Here is a 27,299-nt window from a genome sequence, read left to right as displayed (position 1 = left end):
GTAGAGGGCAGTAGCAGCACTGCAATGCTGCCCCCTTGGCAGAGAGCAGGCACTGCAGTGCTTCACCCCTTGGCAGTGAGCAGAAGCAGCACTGCAGTGCTTCCCCCCTCGGCAGAGAGCAGACACTGCAGTGCCTCACGCCTTGGCAGTGAGCAGAAGCGGCATTGCAATGCGTCTCCCCGTGGCAGAGAGAAGAAGCAGAAATGCAGCTCCCTTTAACAGAGAGCAGAAGCAGCACTGCAATGTTTGCCCCCTTAGCAGAGAGCAGGCACTGCACTGCTTCCCCCCTTGACAGAGAGAAGAAGCAGGACTGCAGTGCTTCCCCTCTTGGCAGAGAGCAGGCACTGCAGTGCTTCACCCCTTGGTAGAGGGCAGAAGCAGCACTGAAATGTTTGCTTCCTTGGCAAAGAGCAGAAGCGGCACTGCCGTGCTTCACTATATGCAGAGACACAGAAGTGGCACTGCAGTGCCTCCCCCCCATTGGTAGAGAGCAGAAACAGCACTGCAGTGCTTCCCCCCTCGACAGAGAGCAAAACACCACTGCAGTGCTTCCCCCCTTGACAGAGAGCAGAAGCTACACTGCAGCCCCTCCCCCTTGGCAGAGAGAAGACATTACAGTGCTTCTCCTTTGGCAGAAAGCAGAAAAGGCACTGCAGGGCTTCCCCCTCAGCAGAGAGGAGAAGCAGCACTGCAGTGCCTCCCACGCAGAGAGCAGAATGGCACTGCAGTGCTTCCCCCTCTTGGCAGAAGATGTGGCCCTGCAGTGCCCCCCTCCCATTGGCAGAGATCAGAAACAGCACTGCAGTGTTTTCCCCCTTGACAGAGAGCAGAAGCAGCACTTCAGTACCTCCCCCCACAGACAGTGGACCAGCACTGCAGTGTTTCCCCCCTCGACAGAGAGTCGAAACAGCACTGCAGTGTTACTGCCCTTGACAGAGAGCAGAAGCAGCACTGCAGTCCTTCCCCTTGACAGAGAGCAGAAACAGCATGGCAGTGCTTTCCCCCTTGGCAGAGGGAAGAAGTGGCACTGTAGTCTTCCCCCTTGGCACAGAGCAGGTACTGCCGTGCTTACTCCCTCGACAAAGAGCAGAAGCGACATTGCAGTGTGTAGGAACTGGGGTCACCAGTCCCCCTGGGGGGTAGCTTGGCACGAGCAAGTAGGCACCCGAAGGCTTAAGTGTAAAGTGACCATACAGCACACACATCCACTGAGACAGGAAACGCACAATGAGGGTCAGTAAAAATCAAAAATCTTTTATCTAGATCAGAGTCAGGTATTCATCAAAGCATTTCGTTAGAAATAAACATGGCATTTCATTAGAGCGCTAAACATGGCATTTCATTAGAGCGTTAAACATGGCATTCCATTACAGCGCTAAACCTGGCATCTCACTAGAGCGTTAAACATGGCATTTCATTAGAGCGCTAAACATGGCATTTCATTAGAGCGTTAAACATGGCATTCCATTAGAGCGCTAAACATGGCATTTCATTAGAGCGTTAAACATGGCATTCCATTACAGCGCTAAACCTGGCATCTCACTAGAGCGTTAAACATGGCATTTCATTAGAGCGCTAAACATGGCATTTCATTAGAGCGTTAAACATGGCATTCCATTAGAGCGCTAAACATGGCATTTCATTAGAGCGCTAAACATGGTATTTCATCAGGGCATTTCAGTAAGACTGAACATGTCATTTAAGGCAACTAATCAACTTTAGGCAGGAATAAAACCTTCTGGCAGGTAGGGGTAAACATTTCCTCCACCCTGAGTAGCTTTAGCAATATCCTTAGGCCCAAAATAACCTGCACGTCAGGTAATCGATCAGCACTTCATAGGGCAGGAGTTAACAGGGCCATGGACGGATTTATTCCACGTTCTTGGGGCAGGTGGGGGCCAAAAGGGCCCAACAATAGTCTTCCCTGGGAAAGGGGCGAGCTCCGGGCCTCTCTCTGGCCTTCCGCCCTCCTCCCTGGGGGTTACCTGTTCATTCGGCCTCCTCCGGGCAGGGCGGGGGGCTCGCTCTACTCGGAGCCCCTCCCGCCAGCCGTGTGCGCTTCCCAGCGCTGTCTGGGAGGGGCTTCGTGGGAGGGCCTGAGGTGACGAGCAGGGCTCCGTGGGGCTCCGAAGGGAGCAAAGCGTCGTGGGGCCTCCCGCGGGTCTTGGGGGCGGCCAATGAGCCCCACACTGACAAGGGGCCGGTCCCGGACCCTCTGATGCCTCCTGGGGCCCAGGGACTGATTGTAGGTGCCACAATAGAGGCGCGCCCGCAGCCGCCAGCAGCAGCACGGCCTGCGGGGGTGCGGCCTCAGGATCCACTCGGCCAGCGGCGGGGGCGGAGTCCTGGAGACCTCCCCCGTCACGTGATGCGAGGCAACGGCCTCAGGGCCTAGCGCGGCCTACTTTCGATTCCGGCAGCCCTCTCTTTACCGAGGGCCGTCGCAGGAGACAACCAGCCACTGGGCCCACGCCGGGGAGGGCGCCCCGGTCGCGACAGCGATGGCGGGGCCCTGCACCTCCCCGGGGGCCCTGGAGATGACGGCGGAGCCGGGCTGCAGTGGTGAGTTTGGCTACAACGCCTAGGGGGAGCAGGGCAAGCCAGGCATGGCAGGCCACGCACGACGGTGGCAAATCAGTTCAGGGGGCCCCATGTAGAGTCAGGGAGCGCAGGGGTGGCACAGCGCTAATACCTGGTCGATCCCCCAGCAGTCCTGAGGTAAATTTATGAGGTCTTCTTTGGCGCTTGCTGGTTCCTGTGCCCTTAGTAGTTGGTTTCTTGAGGGAGGGGGGGGGGTTAAGTTGGTGACTGGAGGCAGGTTAGTCAGTCTCTGTAGGTCGTCCCTGGGTTCCCCTCCCGGCGGGCCAGCTCAGTGGGCTAGTCCAGTGTTCTTCACACAGCTTGGAAGGCAGCACTTAAGCCCTGTCACTCCCAGTGGTATAGGTCCCTGACTAGGCCCTACCGCCTAAGTCTCCTGCGTAGGTTCCCCCAGGTCAGCGTCGCCGCAACTGACTAAAAAGTTTCCCTCCTTTCCTTAAGTATGCCCAAGTCAGGTGAGCACTCTCTAAGGCGGCAAAAGCAGACCCGGCCCTTATTCTAGAAGGTTCCAGGAGCTTCCCTAGTCTAACTAGGGGAGAAAAAGGCGGGCTGGTGTGGCAACAATGTTTAGGGTCCCAGCCAGCTCCTGGCAACTAGGTTGCTACTAAATAGACCACTCCGCAGTAGCAGGAGCCTGTGGCAGCAATGTTGGGAGAAGAGAGCACCTGCACCTTAGCATTGATTAGCAATGGGAAGGCGCTCGGAGACCTAAGGCCAACGAAAAAGAGGGTGGAAAAAATGCGGCAAGTGCAAAAACACAGGGAAAGACCACCCTAGGGCTGACAGGTCTAACACACGTCCCCCCCCATCCGAAAGTGGGGAGAGCTACCCAACCTCTAGAGAGTTCTCGTCACTAAGGCGGAAAAACCGGGAGAGACCGTCAGCATTGGCATGGTCAACTCCGGGCCGATGTTCCACCCGAAAGTCCATCCCCTGTAGGGAAATGGACCACCTTAGCAACTTGGGATTTTCGCCTCTCATCTGCATGAGCCAGCGAAGGGGTCGGTGGTCTGTCTGAATCAGGAAGTGAGAGCCAAAGAGGTATGGCCTCAACTTCTTCAGAGCCCAGACCACCGCGAAGGCTTCTCGCTCGATGGTACTCCACCGTTGTTCCCGAGGGAGGAGTCTTCTAGAGATAAAGGCCACAGGTTGGTCTTGGCCGTCGTTGTTCAGTTGCGAGAGCACAGCACCTATGCCGTGCTCAGAGGCGTCCATCTGCACAATGAATTCCTTCGTGAAGTCAGGTGTTGCAAGCACCGGAGCGGTGCACATCGCGTGCTTCAGGGTCTCGAATGCCTCTTGGCAAGCAGCCGTCCAGATCACTTTTCGTGGCTGCTTCTTGGACGTCAACTCTGTCAAGGGGGCTACGGTTGGTACCAAGCCCCTTGACAAACCGGCGGTAATATCCAGTGAGGCCGAGGAAAGCTCGGACCTCAGTTTGGGTTTTGGGGGGCTCCCAGGCCATGATGGTCTCAATCTTGGCCTGGAGGGGTTGCACCTTACCCCCGCCCACCAGGTGTCCCAGGTAAACGACAGATCCCTGTCCAAACTGGGTCTTGCTAGCCTTGATAGTCAGACCAGCTCGTTGCAGAGCCTGCCGCACCTCCTGGAGGTGCTGCAGATGGTCCTTCCAGGTGCTACTGAAGATAGCTATGTCATCCAGGTATGCCGCTGAGAAGGACTCCAGGCCAGACAGCACCTGGTTCACCAACCGCTGGAAAGTGGCCGGAGCATTCTTGAGCCCGAAGGGCATCACCCTAAATTGAAAGTGGCCCTCGGGTGTGGAGAAAGCTGTTTTCTCCTTTGCTCCATCGGCCATGGCAATCTGCCAGTACCCTGATGTTAAGTCGATGGTGCTGAGGTACCGGCCTGCTCCCAGCCGGTCCACCAACTCATCTGCCCGTGGGATCGGGTGAGCGTCTGTTTTGGTGACAGAGTTCAATCTCCGGTAATCCACACAGAACCGAAGTTCTGGTGTGGTGCCCGGTGGGGCCGCTTTCGGCACCAACACTACCGGACTAGCCCACGGGCTGCTGGAAGGTTCGATCACCCCCAGCTCCAGCATTTTGGCCACCTCACCCTGGATGCTGTTCTTCACTCTATCGGACAGCCGGTAAGACTTGGTTTTTACAGGTGGGCTGTCCCCTGTGTCCACATCATGGGTACACAGGTGAGTGATTCCAGGCATGAGGGAGAACAATGAGGCATACTGCTCCAACACCTGGCAGCAGTCCCTTTGTTGCTCTGGGGTCAAGGATGGGGAGAGGACTACTCCCTCCACCGATCCATCCTTCTTCTGGGCCGCCAGAAGGTTAGGAAGAGTCTCACTCTCTACCTCCTCGCTCCCATTCGTCACCATGAGGAGAGCAAGCTCAGATCGCTCATGGTGTGGCTTCAGGCAGTTGACGTGGAGCACCCGATGGGGCTGTCGGGGGCTCTTCAATCAACGACATAGGTAGTCTGGCCTCGTCGCTCCACAATCTCGTACGGACCAGTCCACCGGTCCTGGAGGGCACTAAGCTCCCCAGGCTCCATGACCCACACCTTCTGTCCAGCGTCCAAATCCATAGTCCGAGCGTTGCGGTCATACCACTCCTTCATGATGGCTTGGCTAGCCTCCAGATTGTCTGAGGCTTCCTTCCACAGCTTGGCCATCTGGCTGCGGAATGCCAGCATGTAGCTGATGACATCACGGGGAAGGTTCTTCGAAGTCTTCTCCCACCCCTCCTTCACCAGGCTGAGGGACCCCTAATGGGGTGGCCATAGAGCAGCTCAAAAGGGCTGAACCCAACTCCCTTCTGTGGCACCTCGCGGTACGAAAACAGCAGGCAAGGGAGGAGGACGTCCCACTTCCGCCTCAAGTCCTCTGGCAGGCTCCGGATCATCCCCTTCAGAGACTTATTAAAGCGCTCTACGAGCCCGTTAGTCTGGGGCTGGTAAGGAGTGGAGAACCGATAGGTCTCTCCGCATTCCTTCCACATGGCCTGCATGTAGGCCGACATGAAGTTCGTGCCCCTATCTGACATCACGACCTTGGGGAATCCCACTCGGATAAATATCCCCAACAGGGCCCGCGCCACCACAGGTGCAGTGATGGTCCTCAGAGGAATTGCCTCCGGGTACCGAGTGGTGTGGTCCACTAACACCAAAATGAACCAGTGTCCCGCAGAGGTCAGAGGGTCCAACGGCCCAACAATGTCAATTCCGATCCGCTCAAAAGGGGTCCTGACCACCGGGAGCGGTTCCAAAGGGACCTTCACTTTAGTCCCAGTCTTGCCACTCGCCTGGCAAGTCTTACAGGTCTTGCAGTAGGTGTCAGAAGCAACTCTCATCCTGGGCCAATAAAAATCCGGGACCAACCGCGCAAAGGTTTTGTCCTGACCTAGGTGTCCAGCTAAGGGTATTTCATGCGCCAATTCCAATAGGAAGGCCCGGTAGCATTGGGGGACCACTAAGGCCCTCGAGGACCCATGCACCGGAACCTTAGGCTCACTGTAAAGGAGGCCATCCTCCCAGTACACATGGTAACTGCCGGTCTCTTGATTGGTCGCTTGGGCTTCAGCCTGCCGCCGCATGCCGTCAAGCGAGGGGCACTCTCTCTGCGCCCGAAAGAATTCCTCCCGGGTAGGCCCTCCTTCCACATGCCACTCGGCAAGGGTCGGCAAGTCCCCCACGGGAACAACATCCACCTCCGCGGACTCCGGGGGTACCTCCGCGGGCTCCCCATCCATCACACGGGGCATGTCCTCCACAACATTCTCCTCTTCCTGACCAGCATTGGGCTGGGCCGTTGTTGAGTACCTTGCCGGGCAGCCATGGACCTCGTGACTACGCAAGTCCATCCTGGTAACCCCAGCATCTCAGTGTGGGCTCTAAACTCCACTTCTTTCCAGACGGTGTGTTCTAGATCATTTCCTAGTAAACACTCCACAGGCAAGGCAGGGCTCACAGCAACTCTCAACGGGCATTTAACTCCTCCCCACTCAAAGGGAACTTGAGCCACAGGATAGTGACTCACACTGCCGTCAGCCAATATGGCTGGATGGAACACATCAGGGATCACTTGCTCAGGGGACACCAGCCGCCTCACTACGGTGGTCATGCTGGCACCCGTGTCCCTCAGAGCCTCCACCTCCTCCCCATTAACCTTCACCCTCTGCTGGTACTTAGCAGTGTTAGAGGGTAGGGACGTCACTGGGACCATCTCTCTATCCCCGAGTGAAACCAGGGTCAGGCCTGTCCACTCCCCTTCCCTATCTAGGGGCAGCTCCATCCCAAGCGCTACACTACACTTGGCTCTTACCTCCTGTGGGGGCTGGGGGTCTCTTGCGACACTTAGGATCGCCCTTGTAGTGACCAACCTCCCCACACTCGTAGCAACAGACAGTTCTTGTCTGCTGACTCTTGTCAGGGTAAGTGGGCTTTGGGGAACTGGACTGAGGTGGGATACCTACTTCTCTCCCAAACTGTCTAGTTCGTGGGCCTCGTGAGAACTCTGTCTTTTTATCTCCCCTCTCTTTCTTCTGGGGGAAACCCTGTCCGCCTTTCGGGCCATCTCCCCCGGGGCCCTTGTGAGACACCCGGGTGCTAACCCAAATATCCGCCTCCTCCGCAAGCTCACGGGGATCAGTCAGCTTGCGGTCCACCAGATGTTGACGCAGCTCCGGAAAACATTTATCCAGGAGGTGCTCTCTCAAAAATAAATTGTACAGGCCCTCATAATCATGCACCTCGCTGCCACGCACCCAACCATCCAGAGCCTTACGGGCATAGTCAAAAAAATCTACCCAATTCTGCGTCGACAGCTTATGGCTGCCACGGAACTTCTGGCGATACCGTTCTGGGTGGAGGCCAAACTTTTTTAGTAGCGCCTCCTTCATGGGGATATAACTGAACTGGTCCGCCTTTTCTAGGTACAGGAGGGTGTCCCTGACATTGGGAGGTATGTATCAGTACAGGCCACCTCCCCAGTATCTTTCATGCACCCCATGGGCTGTCAAGGCCACCTCATACGCCTCCAACCACTTGGCAATGTCATCCCCCACAGTGTAACTCGCGATCACATCTTTGGGTACATAAAACTTAGGCCCATGTAGAGCCTCTGGTACGCTGCCACCATTAGCATTCCCTTGCGCACCTAACTGCAATGCTCGCAGCTCCAACTCCTTAAGCTGAACCTCGTGCGCCAGCTTCTTCTCCTCCATTGCAAATCTCCTACCTTCCCTTTCTCTCTCCCTTTTGTGGTCCAGCTTGGCAATTGCCTCTCCTCCCTCCTGTCCTCACATTCTTCTGGCGACGCACTCCTCCTAGACCCTACACTACTGCCTGCCCCGGAACGTCTCCCTAATAGCAAATTTTCAGTAACATCAATGCGCAGTAGGTCTAGCCCATCCTGTGCGCCCGCCTCCTGCTGTGCACCCTGCCCCTCCTGTCCCTCATCCCCTCTCCCCTCTGGGTGGGCCTCTACCCATGCCCTCAAGGCTGCACGGAGCTCCTCTCCTTTGGCTCTCCGCCCACCAAGCACCCCCATCTCCTGACAGAATCCTCTCAGCTGCCTCACTGTATACTCTTCAAGGTTGGCTAGCTGGAACTCCATTTTGACAGGTGAGGACCCAGATATCAAAGGGAAAGACACTAGGACGTAGGCAACAGGACTCCGCACACTCAATTTAGACAGTGGGGGGGGTCAATTGGTACAGCTCGCATACACAATAGGCATCCAATTGCAGCGCCCACCGTCTCACTGGAGGGTGCTGTATAGCCACAGGTCCTTATCCCACCGCTCGCCAACAATGTAGGAACTGGGGTCACCAGTCCCCCTGGGGGGTAGCTTGGCACGAGCAAGTAGGCACCCGAAGGCTTAAGTGTAAAGTGACCATACAGCACACACATCCACTGAGACAGGAAACGCACAGTGAGTGTGAGTAAAAATCAAATAGCTTTTATCTAGATCAGAGTCAGGTATTCATCAAAGCATTTCGTTAGAAATAAACATGGCATTTCATTAGAGCGCTAAACATGGCATTTCATTAGAGCGTTAAACATGGCATTCCATTAGAGCGCTAAACCTGGTATCTCACTAGAGCGTTAAACATGGCATTTCATTAGAGCGCTAAACATGGCATTTCATTAGAGCGCTAAACATGGCTTTCATTAGAGCGTTAAACATGGCATTCCATTAGAGCGCTAAACATGGCATTTCATTAGAGCGCTAAACATGGCATTTCATCAGGGCATTTCAGTAAGACTGAACATGTCATTTAAGGCAACTAATCAACTTTAGGCAGGAATAAAACCTTCTGGCAGGTAGGGGTAAACATTTCCTCCACCCTGAGTAGCTTTAGCAATATCCTTAGGCCCAAAATAACCTGCACGTCAGGTAATCGATCAGCCCTTCATAGGGCAGGAGTTAACAGGGCCATGGACGGATTTCTTCCCCGTTCTTGGGGCAAGTGGGGGCCAACAGGGCCCAACGATAGTCTTCCCCGGGGGACGGGCGAGCTCCGGGCCTCTCTCTGGCCTTCCGCCCTCCTCCCCGGGGGTTAGCTGTTCATTCAGCCTCCTCCGGGCCCTTGCAGCGGTTTCAGTCAGGGCGGGGGGCTCGCTCTCCTCGGAGCCCCTCCAGCCAGCCTTATGCGCTTCCCGGCGCTGTCTGGGATAAGAGGGGACTTCGTGGGAGGGCCTGAGGTGACGAGCAGGGCTCCGTGGGGCTCCGAAGGGAGCAAAGCGTCGTGGGGCCTCCGGCAGGTCTTGGGGGCGGCCAATGAGCCCCGCACTGACAAGGGGCCGGTCCCGGACCCTCTGATGCCTCCTGGGGCCCGGGGACCGATTGTAGGTGCCACAATAGAGGCGCGCCCGCAACCGCCGGCAGCAGCGCGGCCTGCGGGGCGCGGCCTCAGGATCCACTCGGCCAGCGGCGGGGGCGGAGTTCTGGAGACCGCCCCCATCACGTGATGCGAAGCAACGGCCTCAGGGCCTAGCGCGGCCTACTTTCGATTCCGGTGGCCCTCTCTTCACCGAGGGCCGTCGCAGGAGACAACCAGCCACTGGGCCTATGCCGGGGGGGCGCTCCGGTCGCGACGGCGAATGCTGGGCCCGCACCTCCCCGGGGGCCCTGGAGATGACGGCGGAGCCGGGCTGCAGTGGTGAGTTTGGCTACAGCGCCTCAGGGGAGCAGGGCACGCCACACACGACGGTGGCAAATCAGTTCAGAGGGCCCCAGGTAGAGTCAGGGAGCGCAGGGGTGGCACAGTGCTAATACCTGGTCGATCCCCCAGCAGTCCTGAGGTAAATTTATGAGGTCTTCTTCGGCGCTTGCTGGTTCCTGCGCCCTTAGTAGTTGGTTTCTTGAGGGAGGGGGGGTTGAGTTGGTGACTGGAGGCAGGTTAGTCAGTCTCTGTAGGTCGTCCCTGGGTTCCCCTCCCGCCGGGCCAGATCAGTGGGCTAGTCCAGTGTTCCTCACACAGCTTGGAAGGCAGCACCTAAGCCCTGTAACTCCCAGTGGTATAGGTCCCTGACTAGGCCCTACCGCCTAAGTCTCCTGCGTAGGTTCCCCCAGGTCAGCGTTGCCCCAACTGACTAAAAAGTTTCCCTCCTTTCCTTAAGTATGCCCAAGTCAGGTGACCACTCTCTAAGGCAGCAAAAGCAGACCCCGCCCTTATTCTAGAAGGTTCCAGGAGCTTCCCTAGTCTAACTAGGGGAGAAAAAGGCGGGCTGGTGTGGCAACAATGTTTAGGGTCCCAGCCAGTTCCTGGCAACTAGGGTGCTACTAAAAAGACCACTCCGCAGTAGCAGGGGCCTGTGGCAGCCACGTTGGGAGAAGAGAGCACCTGCACCTTAGCATTGATTAGCAATGGGAAGGCGCTCGGAGACCTAAGGCCAACGAAAAAGAGGGTGGAAAAAATGAGGCAAGGGCAAAAACACAGGGAAAGACCACCCTAGGGCTGACAGGTCTAACACGGTGCCTTCCCCACAGACAGCATAACAGCACTGCAGTGCTTGCCCACTCGACAGAGAGCAGAAACAGCATGGCAGTGTTTCCCCCTTGGCAGAGGGAAGAAGTGGAACTGCAGCCCTTCCGCTTTGGCAGAGAGTAGGCACTGCAGTGATTTCACCCTCCACAGAGAGCAGAACAGCAATGCAGTGTTTCCCCCGTCGACAGAGAGTAGAAACAGCGCTGCAGTGTTTCTGCCATTGGCAGAGAGCAGAAGCGGCACTGCAGTCCTTCCCCTTGGCAGAGAGCAGGCACTGTAGTGCTTAGCCCCTCGACAAAGAGCAGAAGCGGCATTGCAGTGCCTCCCACACAGACAGCATAACGGCACTGCAGTGCTTCCCCCCTCGACAGAGAGCAGAAACAGCATGGCAGTGCTTTCCCCCTTGGCAGAGAGAAGAAGTGGCACTGTAGTCCTCCCCCTTGGCAGAGAGCAGGCACTGCCGTGCTTACCCCCTCAACAAAGAGCAGAAGCGACATTGCAGTGCCTCCACCACAGAGAGCAGAACAGCACTGCAGTGCATCCCCCCTCAACAGAGAGCAGATCGGCACTGCAGTGCTCCCCCCCTTGGTAGAGAGAAGAAGCGGCACTGCAGTCCTACCCCTTAGCAGAGAGCAGGCCCTGCAGTGCTTCCCCCCTCGACAGAGAGCAGAATGGCACTGCAGTGCTTTCCCCTTGGCAGAGAGAAGAAGCGGCACTGCAGCCCTTCCGTCTTGGCAGGGAGTAGGCACTGCAGTGCTTTCACCAACCACAGAGAGCAGAACAGCACTACAGTGCTTCCCCCTTGGCAGAGAGAAGAAGTGGCACTGCAGTCCTTCCCCCTTGGCAGAGAGTAGGCACTGCAGTCCTTCCCCCTTGGCAGAGAGCAGGCACTGCAGTCCTTACCTCCTTGACAGAGAGCAGAAACGGCACTGCAGTGCTTCACCTCTCAGCAGAGCCCAGAAACGCCGCTACAGTGCTCCCCCCCTGGCAGAGGGCAGAAGCGGCATTGTAGTCCTTTCCAGGGCTCGAGTCGGGGTACCACGTGGGTGGACGGCGTCCCCACACTTATTTTACCAGGAGCTCGATAACTGGAGCAAATGGGGCCACACATTCACTCTTTGGCCTCTGTGGGGCGAGATCGGAGCTCATTCAGAATGCTGCCCACGCGCTGGCTTCTCTGATGCAATCGCATCTAAGGGGTGAGCGAGGGGAGGCAATGAGTCTGATGAGGGGAGGCAATGAGTCTGATGGTGCAAGCCATCTTTCGTGACGTCACTTCCTGTCGTGACATCAGCGTCCCCCCACTTCTTTTTTTAGGACTTGTGCCCTGGTCCTTTCCCTTTGGTAGAGAGCAGTCACTTCAGTGCATCCCCCTCAGCAGAGAGCAGAAAAGGCACTGCACTGCTTCCCTATAGGCAGAAAGGAAAAGCGGCACTGCAGTGCCACCCCCACAGAGAACAGAACGGCACTGCAGTGCTTTCCCCCTCGACAGAGAGCTGAAATGGCACTGCAGAGACAAGAAGCGACACTGCAGGCCTTCCCCCTTGGCAGAGAGCCCCTGCAGTGCTACCGTGTGGGGTGTCACCAGGGTCGGCTCTAGGGTGGTGCAATTGATGCCCCTGCACCTGGCACTAACTTGGGGTGCGGGGTGCCCTGTTTGCAAGTATATTAGCATTTTAAAAGCACCTGTTGTGGTTCCCTGCCTCCAGCAATTTTCAGGAATCAATAAAAATGTCAAGACAACTCCAGTGATTAATATTCTTCCTTGAGAGACTGCAGAGTTTTGACTAGTGGAAGTTTTGACTCATCATAAAGTAGCTCAGAGGGTTAATATGCCTGCTGCAGAGTACGTGCAGATCACAAAGTGCATATAATATAAATAGGTCAGTGGGTTACTGCTTTTGTCAGAATTACCGTTTTGTTACTAACAGTTTATAAGTTAAAATCCTAATATTGAACAGCGAGCTATTAACGGTCATGAAAGAGGTGCATGCAAACAGCAATTCATATATCAGATCATTTTTTTGCAATGTCTTTCATTATCCTAATCTTGCAAAAAGTGTTCATTTGGGTAGAAACCAATTCGTATTATTAAAGAGAACCCCTTACAATGGTGTTAGGTTTTAAATTCTGAGTTTGTGCTTTTCCAAACCAAGGACTGTTAAACGGTGGTAGCGGGGAATCCGAGGCAGAGGTGGTCATTGGGGGGCGCCAACAAACACTGTCGCACAGGGTGCCACCAGTGCTAAAGCCGGCCCTGGGTGTCACTGTACAGAGGCATGCAGTATGTACAGAGGCATGCAGTATGTACAGAGGCATGCAGTATTACAGAGGCATGCAGTATGTAGAGAGGCATGCAATATGTAGAGAGGCATGCAGTATGTACGGAGGCATGCAGTATGTACGGAGGCATGCAGTATGTACAGAGGCATGCAGTATTACAGAGGCATGCAGTATGTACGGAGGCATGCAGTATGTAGAGAGGCATGCAGTATGTACAGAGGCATGCAGTATTACAGAGGCATGAAGTATGTAGAGAGGCATGCAGCATGTACAGAGGCATGCAGTATGTAGAGAGGCATGCAGTATGTACAGAGGCATGCAGTATGTACGGAGGCATGCAGTATATACGGAGGCATGCAGTATGTAGAGAGGCATGCAGTATGTAGAGAGGCATGCAGTATGTACGGAGGCATGCAGTATGTACAGAGGCATGCAGTATGCAGAGAGGCATGCAGCATGTACGGAGGCATGCAGTATGTACGGAGGCATGCAGTATGTACAGAGGCATGCAGTATTACAGAGGCATGCAGTATGTACGGAGGCATGCAGTATGTACAGAGAAATGCAGTATGTAGAGAGGCATGCAGTATGTACAGAGGCATGCAGCATGTACAGAGGCATGCAGTATGTACAGAGGCGTGCAGTATGTACGGAGGCATGCAGTATGTAGAGAGGCATGCAGTATGTACAGAAGCATGCAGCATGTACAGAGGCATGCAGTATGTACGGAGGCATGCAGTATGTAGAGAGGCATGTAGCATGTACAGAGGCATGCAGTATTACAGAGGCATGCAGTATGTAGAGAGGCATGCAGCATGTACAGAGGCATGCAGTATGTACAGAGGCATGCAGTATGTACAGAGGCATGCAGCATGTACGGAGGCATGCAGCATATACGGAGGCATGCAGCATGTACAGAGGCATGCAGTATGTAGAGAGGCATGCAATATGTACGGAGGCATGCAGTATGTACAGAGGCATGCAGCATGTACAGAGGCATGCAGTATGTAGAGAGGCATGCAATATGTACGGAGGCATGCAGTATGTACAGAGGCATGCAGTATGTAGAGAGGCATGCAGCATGTACGGAGGCATGCAGTATGTACGGAGGCATGCAGCATGTACAGAGGCATGCAGTATGTATGAAGGCATGCAGTATGTACAGAGGCATGCAGTATTACAGAGGCATGCAGTATTACAGAGGCATGCAGTATGTACGGAGGCATGCAGTATGTACAGAGGCATGTAGTATGTAGAGAGGCATGCAGAATGTACGGAGGCATGCAGTATGTAGAGAGGCATGCAGAATGTAGAGAGGCATGCAGTATGTACGGAGGCATGCAGTATGTACAGAGGCATGCAGCATGTACAGAGGCATGCAGTATGTACAGAGGCATGCAGTATGTATGAAGGCATGCAGTATGTACAGAGGCATGCAGTATGTAGAGAGGCATGCAATATGTACGGAGGCATGCAGTATGTACAGAGGCATGCAGTATGTAGAGAGGCATGCAGCATGTACGGAGGCATGCAGTATGTACGGAGGCATGCAGCATGTACAGAGGCATGCAGTATGTATGAAGGCATGCAGTATGTACAGAGGCATGCAGTATTACAGAGGCATGCAGTATGTACGGGGGCATGCAGTATGTACGGAGGCATGTAGTATGTAGAGAGGCATGCAGAATGTACGGAGGCATGCAGTATGTAGAGAGGCATGCAGAATGTAGAGAGGCATGCAGTATGTACGGAGGCATGCAGCATGTAGAGAGGCATGCAGCATGTACAGAGGCATGCAGTATGTACAGAGGCATGCAGTAAGCATTCCTCCTCCTGGCCTGTTCTCTGCCAAACTCTTATCTCCTGTAATTAGACGGTTAAAGATTTCAATCTGCTGTTTATGAAAACACCGTGGGGCAAAGCGGGGCCCTGTTATCCGCCTTTTGTTGTGCTAGTGAAATATTGTTTGCTTTAGGTCAGGAGCCCCCTCCGACACATCGGGCAGAGATGACAAAGGGCACTGACTGGAAGACATTGTGCGGGACACTTTAGCAGAGATAATCTGAGAGTGCCCTCGCAGCTCACTCACTACCCCTGTGCCCAAGGAATCCTGCACTTGGCCCTCCCCGCTTCACAGGACGAAACACATCTGCTGAGCTTGGGAAGCTAACGAGCCGCGCGCCACAGCACGGGGCATCCCAGGCAGCAATGCGGATTAGATGTATTCTTTCTTGGTTTATATTAATTTTCAACTGTACCGATTAAGATCAATAAAGACACTTTAGAATATTTATATATTTATATATGAACATTAATGAATTTGTATTCAATGTTATCTGCCCTATTTTCACCTTTTAGGATTGAAGTGAGGTTGAAAACATACAAAAATCAAATGAAAATATAGTTCTTTATTAGGCCCATAATTTGTTATAGAATAATTGCCAGTCCCTAAGCTCTGACCAAAAGCCCACTCACTGAATACCAAAGCTGTGTGGCTTTAACCACTGCCCAACCCTCCCTGCCCTTTTCCTCACTCTTGCAAGTTCCTGCTTTCTCCCTTGGTGACGGGTTTTCATTCTTCCTCCGTCCTTCCGCTTTGTCCGTTTTCCCCTCTCTTGCTCTCCAGGAAAGTCTAAAGAGGCAAAATAAGTGTCAGTCCCCACAAATGGGTGCCGGTGGGCAACTCTTTCAAGAAGAGACTCAAATTAAGCGCTGCCTTTATTTGTTTGGCCAGAGCTGGGGCCGGACAGGCCTTTTATTCCAAAGGGCATTTCCCTCGTGGGCTGGAGCCCTTGGTGTCAGGTTGGAGAGACCAGGCCCACTCCTGGTGCCTCTGTCACTTTCCCCAGGTCATGGAGGTTAATTGTTGTAGGCATGGGGGGGTGGCTTCAAGAGAGAGTGGAGAGGGGCGGAGGGTGGTAGAGAGAAAGCAAGAATGGATGGAAAGGGATGGATGGATGGATGGATGGATGGATGGATGGATGGATGGATGGATGGATGGATGGATGGATGGATGGATGGATGGATGGATGGATGGATGGATGGATGGATGGATGGATGGATGGATGGATGGATGGATCATTTTTGCCAGGGCTGCTTTTGGTTCCCCAGTCTGGCAGGGGCCAGAGCCCATACACCATATTTCTCCTCGTTTCAGGTTAGCGTTTCAAAGCTTTGATTTTTTTGTTTGTATGCTATTCTGATAGACTGTTTTATTAACATTTTTTTTTATTGTGAGTGCCTCTGCATGAAATAAATTTTTAAAAGTGTTTCAACATACTGCAACTTTGAAAGATATCCAATGGTGGGGAACAGAGTAAACATAGTTATATTTTGGCTTGGGGCACTCTGGGTTAATGGGTTTTTTGTACTGCATCTCTTTTGATGGCAGCACTTAAAGCATTATATTTAGTTACTATCACCTGTGCTTGCATTCACTCTTTATAAAGGTGTTGGAGTCTCAGAAACGTATGCCTTTTGTTGTGTATGTTCATTGGTATACTTCTATGTGTGCTGTTGACATAATTAATTGGCATTTGAAAAGCAAAGAAGCTGCTTCAAGATAACCTCAGAAATGACAAATGAATGTGGTCCTGCCCAACCAGAGGCACAAAATCATCCCCTAGCTCTGGTCTAGACCTTCTAAAATTATACCGGACAAGGGAAGCTGTATTGCCCTCATCCTCTTTAATGTATTCATGGCCTTCAACGCTGTTGGTCACTCATCGCTTCTATACTGCTACAGAGCCATGTGACAGAGGAGGCAAGCGGAAAGGGTAACAGACGGAATGGAAGATTGATGTTAGGAGAAGAAAAGTTGAGAACTGGGACAAGGGAGGCATGGGAGCCAGGATGGTAACAGAGAGGGAAAGAAGAGGTCAAAGGGGAGAGGGATAAACAGGAATAGGAGAGAGGTGGACAGGCTTGAGGGTGACCACATGGAATATACAGGAAAAGAACATGCGGGGGGACAAGGGGCTAAGAGAGAAGGGACTGCAAACAGTGACAGGAGAAACAGGGGAGGCTGTGAGGAAATAGAAACTCAGGGCCAGATGTATCAAAGGGGTTTACCCATTCTGTGTCTATGGGAAAATGTGTTCATACATATGGCCCTCAATGCTTTATCAATTATATGGATTGAGTCTGATAATTATAATTGCTACCAGTATTGTCAATCCTGCTAGTCACATTGTAGCATCAACTGATTGACTGAACTTGGCAACCAGGGTAATACTTGACAGGAGCTGCATGGAAAAAGAAACTTATGGGCACCAGCTTCAAACACATTGGATTCCAGGCTTGTCCTGAACCATACACATGAAGGTCAAGATCACACTGGACAAAAGTGAAAGTGTACGGCAGCAGAGACCACCAAGGCACACAGGGAGCATGGATATACAGGGCAAACAGACAAAGGACTAGGGCGAAGAGAAAGGGGGCACGTGGACAGTAGATAAAGGAGAGCGGGAGAGAGGCAAACTTGAGAAAAGAAGACAAGACCAGGGAGGAGCCAGAGACTTGGAGGAAGGAGGGAAGGGAGAAAGGAGAGACTGGGAGATAGGAAAGATGGGGGTAAGTGGATGGGGGATAGTGGAGAAAACGAGACCGGGTACTGCTTGCTCTCTGTCTGCCTTTCTATACCAATGTGCTCTCAAGAACTAGTGCAGCATTTAGAGTGGACAATTGCCCTCAGTTTATGTTCCACGGGCGTGAGCTGAACACATGCTCAAGTGCATAATGAGGTCATTCAGATGTCATGGGCATCCTGCTAACTTCGGCATTCACATTCTTCTTACCTTGTGGCTTCTTCTTGACTTCACCCATGGGGCACTGTGGTATTCACCATCTCTTTTAGGTGATGCAGGGGCTCAAAGGTTTTGGCAGCATAACTCTCTCTTTATCTCAATTTTGCAAGTTCTCTTTCATCCCTGCCTTGTTCCTCCTCCTTCCTGACTGACGGTGGAATCTTGGAGCCTTAACCATATAACAACGAAATCAGGCTGCAAGTGTTGGCATCTGTCTTTCTAGTGCAACTCTCAGGTACAAGGCTGAGCCAAGATGAACCTGCACACCCAATGGCAAAGCGTCTCACAAGAAAGTTACCTTTGCACTAAAAAGTTTTAATAGACTAAGGTCACTCAAGGAAGGTCATGTTGCACATCCATGGACCATTTTTATTGGTGCTTTCTGTGAGAATTTTAAATAAGATATGAAATGTTTTGTGACAGAGTCTGTTCTGGTATGAACGTCTGCTGGATACTAGGTCCTTACATCAGTGTCAAAGGTAAGAAAGCGATAGGTATTGTAGCATGAAGATTACATGTTCGTGGAGCAGCCTAATGGGTACTCGTGGTGAAAGTGTTCAAATGGAAAGAAAACAGTGAAGTTGTAAGCAGGCACTGGGAGAGGCCATTGCAGTTTCTGAGATCCTCTGATTGACATGGTGGTCATTTCCAGTGAGATATGTCTTGAGTGCAGTAAGTTTAGTGTGTTTTCTGATGCACAGGGTGTCCAATGAAGTTGAGAGCCTCTTGGATGGTCTCCACAACATACTCGTAACTGATAATCACGTTGTGGCATAAATATTAAATGAAAACTTCTCCTGGGTTCCAAAATTTTGCAGGGAGTAGAATTTTCTGAAATACTTCTCATTCCGCTTTACAAGACACCAAAAGAAAATTGTTTCCTTCACCTCTGTACACCTACCTCAAGACTGTGTATCTGGAGAAGCACTGATAATCATCTGTAATAAAGACTTTCGGATGGCACACATGTAACTTCACATCAAGGATTTACTTCCAAATATTATACACAGTTCATGCCATGGATTGTGAAAATGTGTTCATACCTGCACATAGGCTCACCTGCACGTGTTCACCTTGGGATGCTCACATACACCAATCATAATCCCCCTGATAAGGAACAAAACATTTTAGAGAAAGTAAATTTGGGCAGTCCATGCTTAGGGTCCCAGGGCACTCAGAAGTTACTGGACCCCAATTGTTACAATTTGTTTTTTTTACATCTGATGTTATAGCTTTCTCATACTGCAGATCTCAAACTGGGAAACAAGTAGCCTTTTTAGTGTTTGGCTCTCAGGGTGGTGAGCCAGAGCAGTCCAAAGCTTACTCGGGGAAGTTCTGTGGGCTATAGACTGCGAACACTTAACAAACCAATGTTCAGTAATGTTTTCCTTTAAAGAAAAAAGCACTTTGATGCTACACAACTAATTACTATGCAGCAAAATTACAAATTGTTGTCCCTTGCTTCATGTGAGGCCACAACCCCTGGCTGACACACAGGGGCTGTTGGTGAATTTAGATAGAGGTGGGAGTTAGTAGTCAGTATTAGGCCTGGGTGTAGTTCGTGGAGTTCTGCTATCCGTAACTCCGCGAGGTGACAAAAAAACTCAGCCGCGCTACGTGGAGTTCCGCAAGCAGCGGAGTGCGTTACGTTCATGCTGATTTTTTGCGCCGGGTGTTTGTCTTGCGCTGTAAAATCAGCACAACATGCACCACATGCAGTTCAAGAGGGCGCTGCTTCTTTCTGCCGCTCCAGCAGAAATTCTATTCAAGCGGCAGCTTCCTCAACACGAACGGAAGGTTTGTCAACACAAGCGGTAGCCCCTTTCCGCAACCGCTCGTATTGAGAAATCTCGCTGGGAGGTGATGTAGCGTTGGATTTTCCTCACTCGCGCTCACCAACTTATCATTGGCAAACGCGAGTGAGGAAAATACTCCGGTCTTTGTTTTTTGGTACTCCGTGTGCTCCGCGGAGTGCTGAGTTCAGAAACTCCGCGATCGGAGCGGAGTTTACCACCCAGGCCTATTCAGTATTTAATCACAGAGGCTTTGCGTCAGTCCTCCTGCCAGATCCCCTCTTCCTACTTTGATTTGAATGTGTGATCATGATGTCCAACACAGATCCCTGCAGTGGGTGCATTAGTCTGCTGAGCCCACAGACCTGATAAATTATGTTATATTACGTTATGTTATGTTACATGTTTGTGACCATCCCGAGGAAACAGAGCTCCATGTCTTTTTTAGTTGTTCTGGCTATCAGAAGGCAAGGAGACGTTGGTTGGCTCAGATTTGCAGGAATCTTGGCAGTAGGCGCTGCCTTGAAGCATTTAGGATACTGAAATCTGACTCAGGAATTCCAATAGTATACTCGGTGGCTGGTTTTTTGTTTTCAATGTGGTGCACTAGAAGGGCTTATCTGAGATCTCGTAATAATGAACTGATTGCCCAGTAGCAAATGTGTAAATCCATTTCCCGTTTTTCTGCTTCATGTATAGTTTTATATATAGGAACCTTTTGCTTCCTTTTATACAGAGGTTCTCTTTTTAGCTAATTTATGTATTTATTGCACCATGCACTTTCCAAATCTAATTGTGTCATCTTTTGTCCAAATCCTATATCCCAAAACTTAATGTATTTATAATCTGAAATTGTGTGTATAACTATCATTGCTTTTTATTATTATTTACTATGACTGACAATATGATGGAATTTTTGATTTAAAATGTTTGCTCTGTGATGTACTTTTTAGGACATTTTGTCTGAAATAAAGTTTTTTTTTAATTGAATTGAAAAAATTGAATTGTTACATGTTATGTTATATGTTATGTGTTGCATTACGTTATGTTATGTTACATGTTATGTGTTGCATTACGTTACGTTATGTTACATTTTATAGCACATACTCTGCCAATGCTATGACCTTGACAGTAGTTAATTTGTAAAAGAACGAGTGCCAGTGCCCAAACCTCCGATGAGAAACCCGCAGCTGGTGCTATTTAATGTCCGCATGCCGAAGAGCAAGGTTGCACTGTCTTCAATCCATCTAATGCCTCTTTAATCCACTGGCAGACACTCCCTGCCCCTTTATCTCACTCTTACAGGTGCCTGCTTTCCTCCTTTGCTACGGGTTTTCCTTCTTTCTCTACCTCCGTTTTTCCACTTTATTTGTTTTTCTGTCTCTTGCTCAGTAAGTGTCTGATGAAGAAAAATAAGTGTCAGTACCCAAAAATGAGTGGCGCGGCCCTACCTGGCAACCACGGGCTCAAATTAAGCACCTGACTTCGGTTTTCTGGTGTCACTCCAAAGTTACTACTACAGTCGCAGATCTGGATTCGAATGTTCCTCTTGTGAGATATTTAGCTCGTGAACTTTGCACAATGTATGATATGCTATTATGAGGCATAAGACTTCACTCGCCCTGCGCTCTTGGCAATAATGTGTCCTACTTGAGAGAGGGCCTGGGTTTGAGTACATCCAACTTTGATGTTAATAGTTCTGTACTCGGGGTGTGTAAACATTTTAACTCTCCTTGACTGACCTCTTAATTATGCTGGCAGCATAACTCACACGTTGCTGTCTGCGATTTCCCTTTCTGTCAAGCACGGATATAAAAAGCTTTAAAACACAATACAACGTGTTATTGTGTGTACGCCGTCTTCCTCTTCCGGTTGGTCACGATGACTCCTTGTCTGGCCCACTTCCTGGTTTATTCTGGGTTTGCTTGTGTACTCACTCCTCCTCCGCGGCTGCACAGCTGCGCGTTCTGTCATAGCCACTTCCCTGATTGTAGAGTTGAATAACAGCGTCAGCCCCTGTCTCTGCGTAAACACGTCCACTTCTGTCGCGTTTTGCAGCTCTTTAATCTAAGGGCCTAGGTTACTGGGGAGAGCGGGTGCGGGCTGCGTTTTTTCTGGTTTCCACAATTGGCCTGCATTTGATGTTCAGTGCACTGTCTGCCCTTCAATCTGTAGGGCTGGGAGTGTCTTTGGTGCATCAAAACAGTGACTTTGATTTTTGTGCGCAGTCGATGGCCTACGGTCATTTAAAACTCTTGGACGATTTGAATAAAATGCGTGTACACAATGCAAAATTCAGTGAATGTTGACATTTTTACACCGGTTCTCTTCTTACCTGAACTATTTCCACCTCGTATGCAAATGACACGTTCTTGCACGTCCTCAGGGCTGCTGCACGTGCAGGACAGAACAAGCGACTCTAGCAATAGTGCCTGGTGCGCGAGGCCCTTTCAAGGACATCACTCCGCCCACCACCCTCCACAACTGACAGACACTGAGGGCACAGTCATGGGCGTAGGAAGTGTGGGGGACGCGGGGATATATCCCCCCCAGATTTTGAAATGGGGGGACACGGGGGACAAGGGTGGGGGGGGACGAGGGGACAAAGGAATTTCCCCTCTCCCTTCTGTTATCGCAGGGCCATTAGCACGCGAAAGCGCTACCTAATGGCCCTGCACTTGACCTGCCTGGAGTCAGAGGCCACCGCCTCTGCCTTTTGTTATGCTGCAGGAAGGCTCAGCCGTTCTGGGAAGGGCAGAGAACGGAGAAAAAATAAACGCGGTCTCTTTTCCTTCATGGCAAGGACCGTGTCCACTCCTCCTGATCTGCCTCTGGCGGCTGCCCTCCTCTCTTTATTCCTCCATCTCTTTCTGTCTCTGTCTCGCTCCTGCTTACGTGCTGATTTCAAGAGGCAGCTCTTAAGGTACTCTCTCTTGCCTCTCCTTTTCTTTATTTGCTCCCCTGTGAAATTGATCCAAAAAAGACTGAACACTTTGGCTGTAAATGTCCTCATTTTCTGACCGTTTTCTATTGAAAAGAAAAACCTCGGAATGGAGAGAAAAAATAGTTAAATACCTAAATAAGGCAATACAGAGTGGACAGCAGACAGGCCAGACTGTTATTTACACCCACACACATTAGCGCCACTTTACAGAGTTTGCCAGTGAAAGCGCTACTTTCTTTTTATCTTCTTTCTTTGAACAACATTGTTTTCCCAGGGTGGGTAAGTGGCAGTGCGCCATTCCTAAAGGGACTGCAATACCTGGTTGATGGGTAGAGTGGAAACGTTTAATATGATCGTTTTCAACTTTTTAATTATTTTAGCTTATAAAATGCGGCTCTGTGTTTGGGGATGTGGTCTTTTTTAAACCAAACTGCATACATTTTGAAAGGATATAAGCAATGGACATTGAAAGGGGTCCCTTCCTGGTCCTGTAGCCATGTCTTGAACTTTTCAGGCAAAATCACTTACTGATTTCTGAATAATGAGTTTAAAACCGTTAAGGTAACCATGTTTTTTTCTGATCACAGTTCACATGCTTTGCTTATTCTTGCATTCCCTATGAGTGTTTGCTTTTTCCAGGGTGTTATTCATTTTTTTCAGGCAGCATTTTACTGTTGTCTAGTGCATAATTTGAATTTAGTCGCAGCACAATTGAGTTGTGCTGAAGGCAGTGAGAGTTTCTCTCAGTGGGGCAGTATGTGGGAGCGAATGTGGCACTCTGGCCAGAGCTGCTGAATTTGGAACTGGAGAACCATGTTCAGACCTTCATGACCAGTTCACCCTACCACACTCCTGACAGAGCTTATTCTGATGCTACACCTTAGAAGGCCCGATAGACCTTAGAAGCCCAGGTGTCTTAGCACCCGCAGGTGGACCTGTCCACCACAATCCATACTGCAGTTCACTGCCAGTCTTACGGGCAGGCATATGAAGAAGCACATCCTAGATCGACAGTGAATCTGTCACTGAGGTCACAAGACCCTTGAGGCCAGTCCACCTCACCCATTGGTACCTCCATTGGCCTTTTTCCAGCACTAGCAGTGCAACTTGCCAGGGGTTGGCAATGTAGGATTTGCATGCACACCAAACTTAGGGGGTGATTATAATGGCAGTGGGACCGCCACCTCACCTCGTCGGTGGCGGTCCCACCGCCATTGGTGACTGCATCACAGCCCGCCATATTACAATGGCGGGTGGATACCTGGCGGTCGGAAAGACCAACCACCACGCACCCGACGAGCTTCTTGAGCCCGCCGGTGTGGTGGAGGGGCTCGTGGTTCCTACAATGCTGGTGGTGCCTACCATGCACCGCAGCAGGGATTACGATGTCCCTTACCCGCCAGCTTATCAATGGCGGTTCACCTGCCATGAAAATGCTGGCGAAAGGGACATTGGGGGCCCGTAGCAGGCCCCTTTACCCCTGGCCCCCAGACATGGGTCCTGGGGGGCATCTATGATGCCCCACAACATATCACTGCACCATGTGGCAGGCACCGATATATTTAACATGTTCCTTTTTTTTTTACTTTGCGGCGGATGATGCAGCCAGCAGCACCTGCTGCAATGTAAAAGATAGGCACTGCGAACACCGTAGTGGCAGTTGCATTGTAATGCCTATCGTGGGGCCTCCACCTTGAAGGCCAGCGGTCCCATTCCCCGATTCGATGGCGGTGGTACTGAAGTCCGCCTGCCATTGTAGTCAGCCCCTAAGTTTGCATTTTATGAATATGATTCAGCGGGAAATAAATTGATGTTTGCAATTTAATTGACTTTGGTTGGTCTCTTATCTATGAGATTTCCCTGTTGAATGTGCCTTTACATTATACATTTTCGGTTGTATGAATTGATTGCATACTACACTCTCCTACAGGTATTAATTTGAGTGTCATTAGGAGTGTCTGGGACCAATTGTTTTCTTAGGAATTGTTTTCTTTACTAACCTTTGCAAAGGGCCCTAAACTTCACAGCAACACAAGTCACATTTCTTTTAGTAATTTGGGATCCGTTTGAGCTACAAAATTATTTTGGAGGAAATCGTTAGATTATGCAGCAGATGGTGTATTATGTGGCAAATATGATACAGCCATAGTTAAGTGGAAAACATTTTTCCACTTAATTTTGCCCCAACATTGTAGTTGATCAATTTGTAAGTTCCCCAAACCCAAAAGTCGAGTTTGGGCACAATTTGTATTTTAAAAGAAGCCCTATAACACAGGGCTACTTTTAAACTGACCTCAGGCTTCAGCAGTGCACACATGCACGCGCAGAAAGGGCTGCTGGAACTCTAAACTGCCATGCCTTATTATATTCTAGGGACTTAAAAGTAGTTCTAATTCCCCTGCCCTATTATGTACTAGGGCCTTATAGGAGAGGTCATGCCAATCATAGGGGTACCCTAACCCATAGTGCACCCAAGTGTATGTAGGTGTTTTCACTGTATTTTTAAGTGCCTCTTTCAGAATAGCACTGGCTGTTTAGGCAGAGGCCAGGGTCAGTCAGTCAGGTACCACCAGTACCAGTCAGCAAAAAGTTGGGGAGTGCTCAGGGCGGCTTTGCAACACTAGAGAAACACAAACTGAGAATGTAAAACATAACACCATGGTTGGGGGGTTCTCTTCAATAATCAGAATTGATTTCTATCCTAATGAACCCATTTTCCAACATTAGGATAGGGAAAAACTGGGGAAAAATCATAACGTTCTAATCTATACATTGAAGTTTTTATGCAGCTCTTTGATGACGGTTAATAGCTCACTGTTCAATGTTAGGATTTTAACTTATAAACTTCAAATACCAAAAGAATATCTCAGACAAAAGCAGTAACTCACTGACCTTTTGAATTAAAACTTTCACTAGACAAGCCTTCTATCTCTCTCAAAAAAAGAACATTAATCACCAAAGTTATCTTCACATTTTTATTGTTGCCTGAAAATTGCTGGAGACCAGGAATGCAGCAGCGGGTACTTTTCAAACCATAATGCACTTGCAAACACGATGCCCCCACCCTAAGTCAGCGGCCTTTGTTTGCTTTGTGCATTAAGATGTAAGATTCATATATATGTTTTTTTTAAACATTTGGTCTCATTACTTACTATATGAATGTAAATAACAATAAAGCATACATGCAAACTGTGACTACATGCCTGCTTTTCTCAATATTTCACTTCGAAAGTATGCAATTGTATTTGTTTAATGGGCGGTGATTTGTATAGGGTCACTGGAAAGTGCACAAGGTTGTCCCTGTCCCCCCCAGAATTTTAGTGTCTCCTACGCCCCTGGGCACAGTTTGCACCACAGGCAGCCAAAGGAGACGAAAACTCATGCAGGTGAACAATATACGTTTGCACCTACGTACTGAGTTACCGACTGTAAATGCGAAGACAGCGTGGAAGACACACCTTTGCAGCCAATTCCCTTATCCAGCTCTTGTTGGCTGAGCCACGGGTGTGTTTCCCACGTCACTGTGAGTCAGGCTGACGGCTGCGGATTGCCTCGTGTTCCTGGGACGCATCCACTGAGCCGAACCCGAGGGAGGCATCTGAGGGGTGACTCTGCCTTCCATGTGTCCTGGCGGCCTCGTTCAGAGTCTGAGCCCTGCAGAGTCGTCTCAACTCGGCTGGGGCTTGCATTATTCTCTGCAGCGTGTTCTTGGTGTGTCAATCGCCAGAGTGAGCCTATAGTCCAGGTAAACTCAGGACAATAGGAACGTGGATCTACACTCCTGTTAGAGAAACATGTCAGCTCACCCTAAGGGATCTGGGTTCATGAATGCAGAGGGTGTCCAGGCCTGAAGAGCTGGAATCAATCATCAAGTTATTGATTGTCAGGTGTCAGTCTCTCATTAAACTCTGGTTTTAATTTTGTATTCTGGTGTCTGTAATTTAGCATTCATAATAGGAACCATAACTAAAGTTACCAGATTGCAAAGAAAAAAAGCAAGTATTGGCAAAGCCAATAGATCTGGCGTTGGCTGCCAGCCTTTTTGATTTTGTTCATCATGGTCTTTGCAAAGCTTTATTTTTAGGAAAGCTGGGGGGCTCTTGTCAACCTGAAAATACTATGGCTAAAAACAAAAAAATCCACAAAAGCACACTTTGCCATCGTAGTCCCTGGCACTGAATAGAATTTCTTCGTGTGCAGATCGGCTCCACGTGAAATGGCAGGAAGCAGTCACACACAGTGCAGTTAGCTAATGACTGAAGTGGCATGCCCCACTGCCACCCGCGGAATGCTGTAGTGGGTGAAAGAAAATGGGAATGACACAATAACAGACCAATGGATGAAGAGGGCTGCCTGAATGCCCCTATAAATAAGTATATTATATGTATACGTTTAGTAAAATCAAAAGGTCTTGGCTAATGTCAGACCTAAAAACAGCAGTGGCAGAGGTACCCACGCCTGGCGCAGGCCACTTAAGAGCTCTGTTCATCAGGTGTGTGAGGGGGCACAGAAGCTGCAGGGATTCTTCAACCTAGAAGCTACAGGGTGAGCCCAGACTCAAGAGAGGTCAGAGGGTGAATGTAGGACAGACGTTTCAGGGAGACCGAGAGCTGAAAGGAGGCCCAGGTATGCCAAGGACAGGATAGGTGTGCAATGAATCCAGGAGTGGCAAGGTTGGCAAGAGCAGAATGGAGCTCTCTTCCCAGAAGCTGCAAAAAGCCATGAGTTGTTTGTGTTCAGGAACTGTAGTGGCAGCAGCAGGACAGGGGAGAAGATAACCCAGGAGCCTCAGGGGAGGCCAAGGGACTCTGGAAAAAAGCAGCAGCATGACTAGGTTGTGCGGTGGCAGAACAAGTTTGAAGAGGACCCAAGTTTTACTTGGAGGATGATGGTCCAGTAGGGC

The 27,299-nt window shown here is 50.5% G+C and overlaps 1 protein-coding gene across 2 annotated transcripts in view; it reads left to right on the top strand.

Moving 5' to 3' along the window:
- FRMD6 (FERM domain containing 6) overlaps positions 1-27,299 on the top strand; it is a 1,098,768-nt gene that overhangs the window by 690,068 nt on the left and 381,401 nt on the right. The gene's annotated exons all lie outside the window — the stretch shown is intronic.

This window comes from Triturus cristatus, chromosome 9, assembly GCF_964204655.1.
Source record: "Triturus cristatus chromosome 9, aTriCri1.1, whole genome shotgun sequence".
In the NCBI taxonomy this organism is placed as follows: Eukaryota; Metazoa; Chordata; class Amphibia; order Caudata; family Salamandridae; genus Triturus; species Triturus cristatus.
This window is presented reverse-complemented; position numbering and strand designations above follow the sequence as displayed.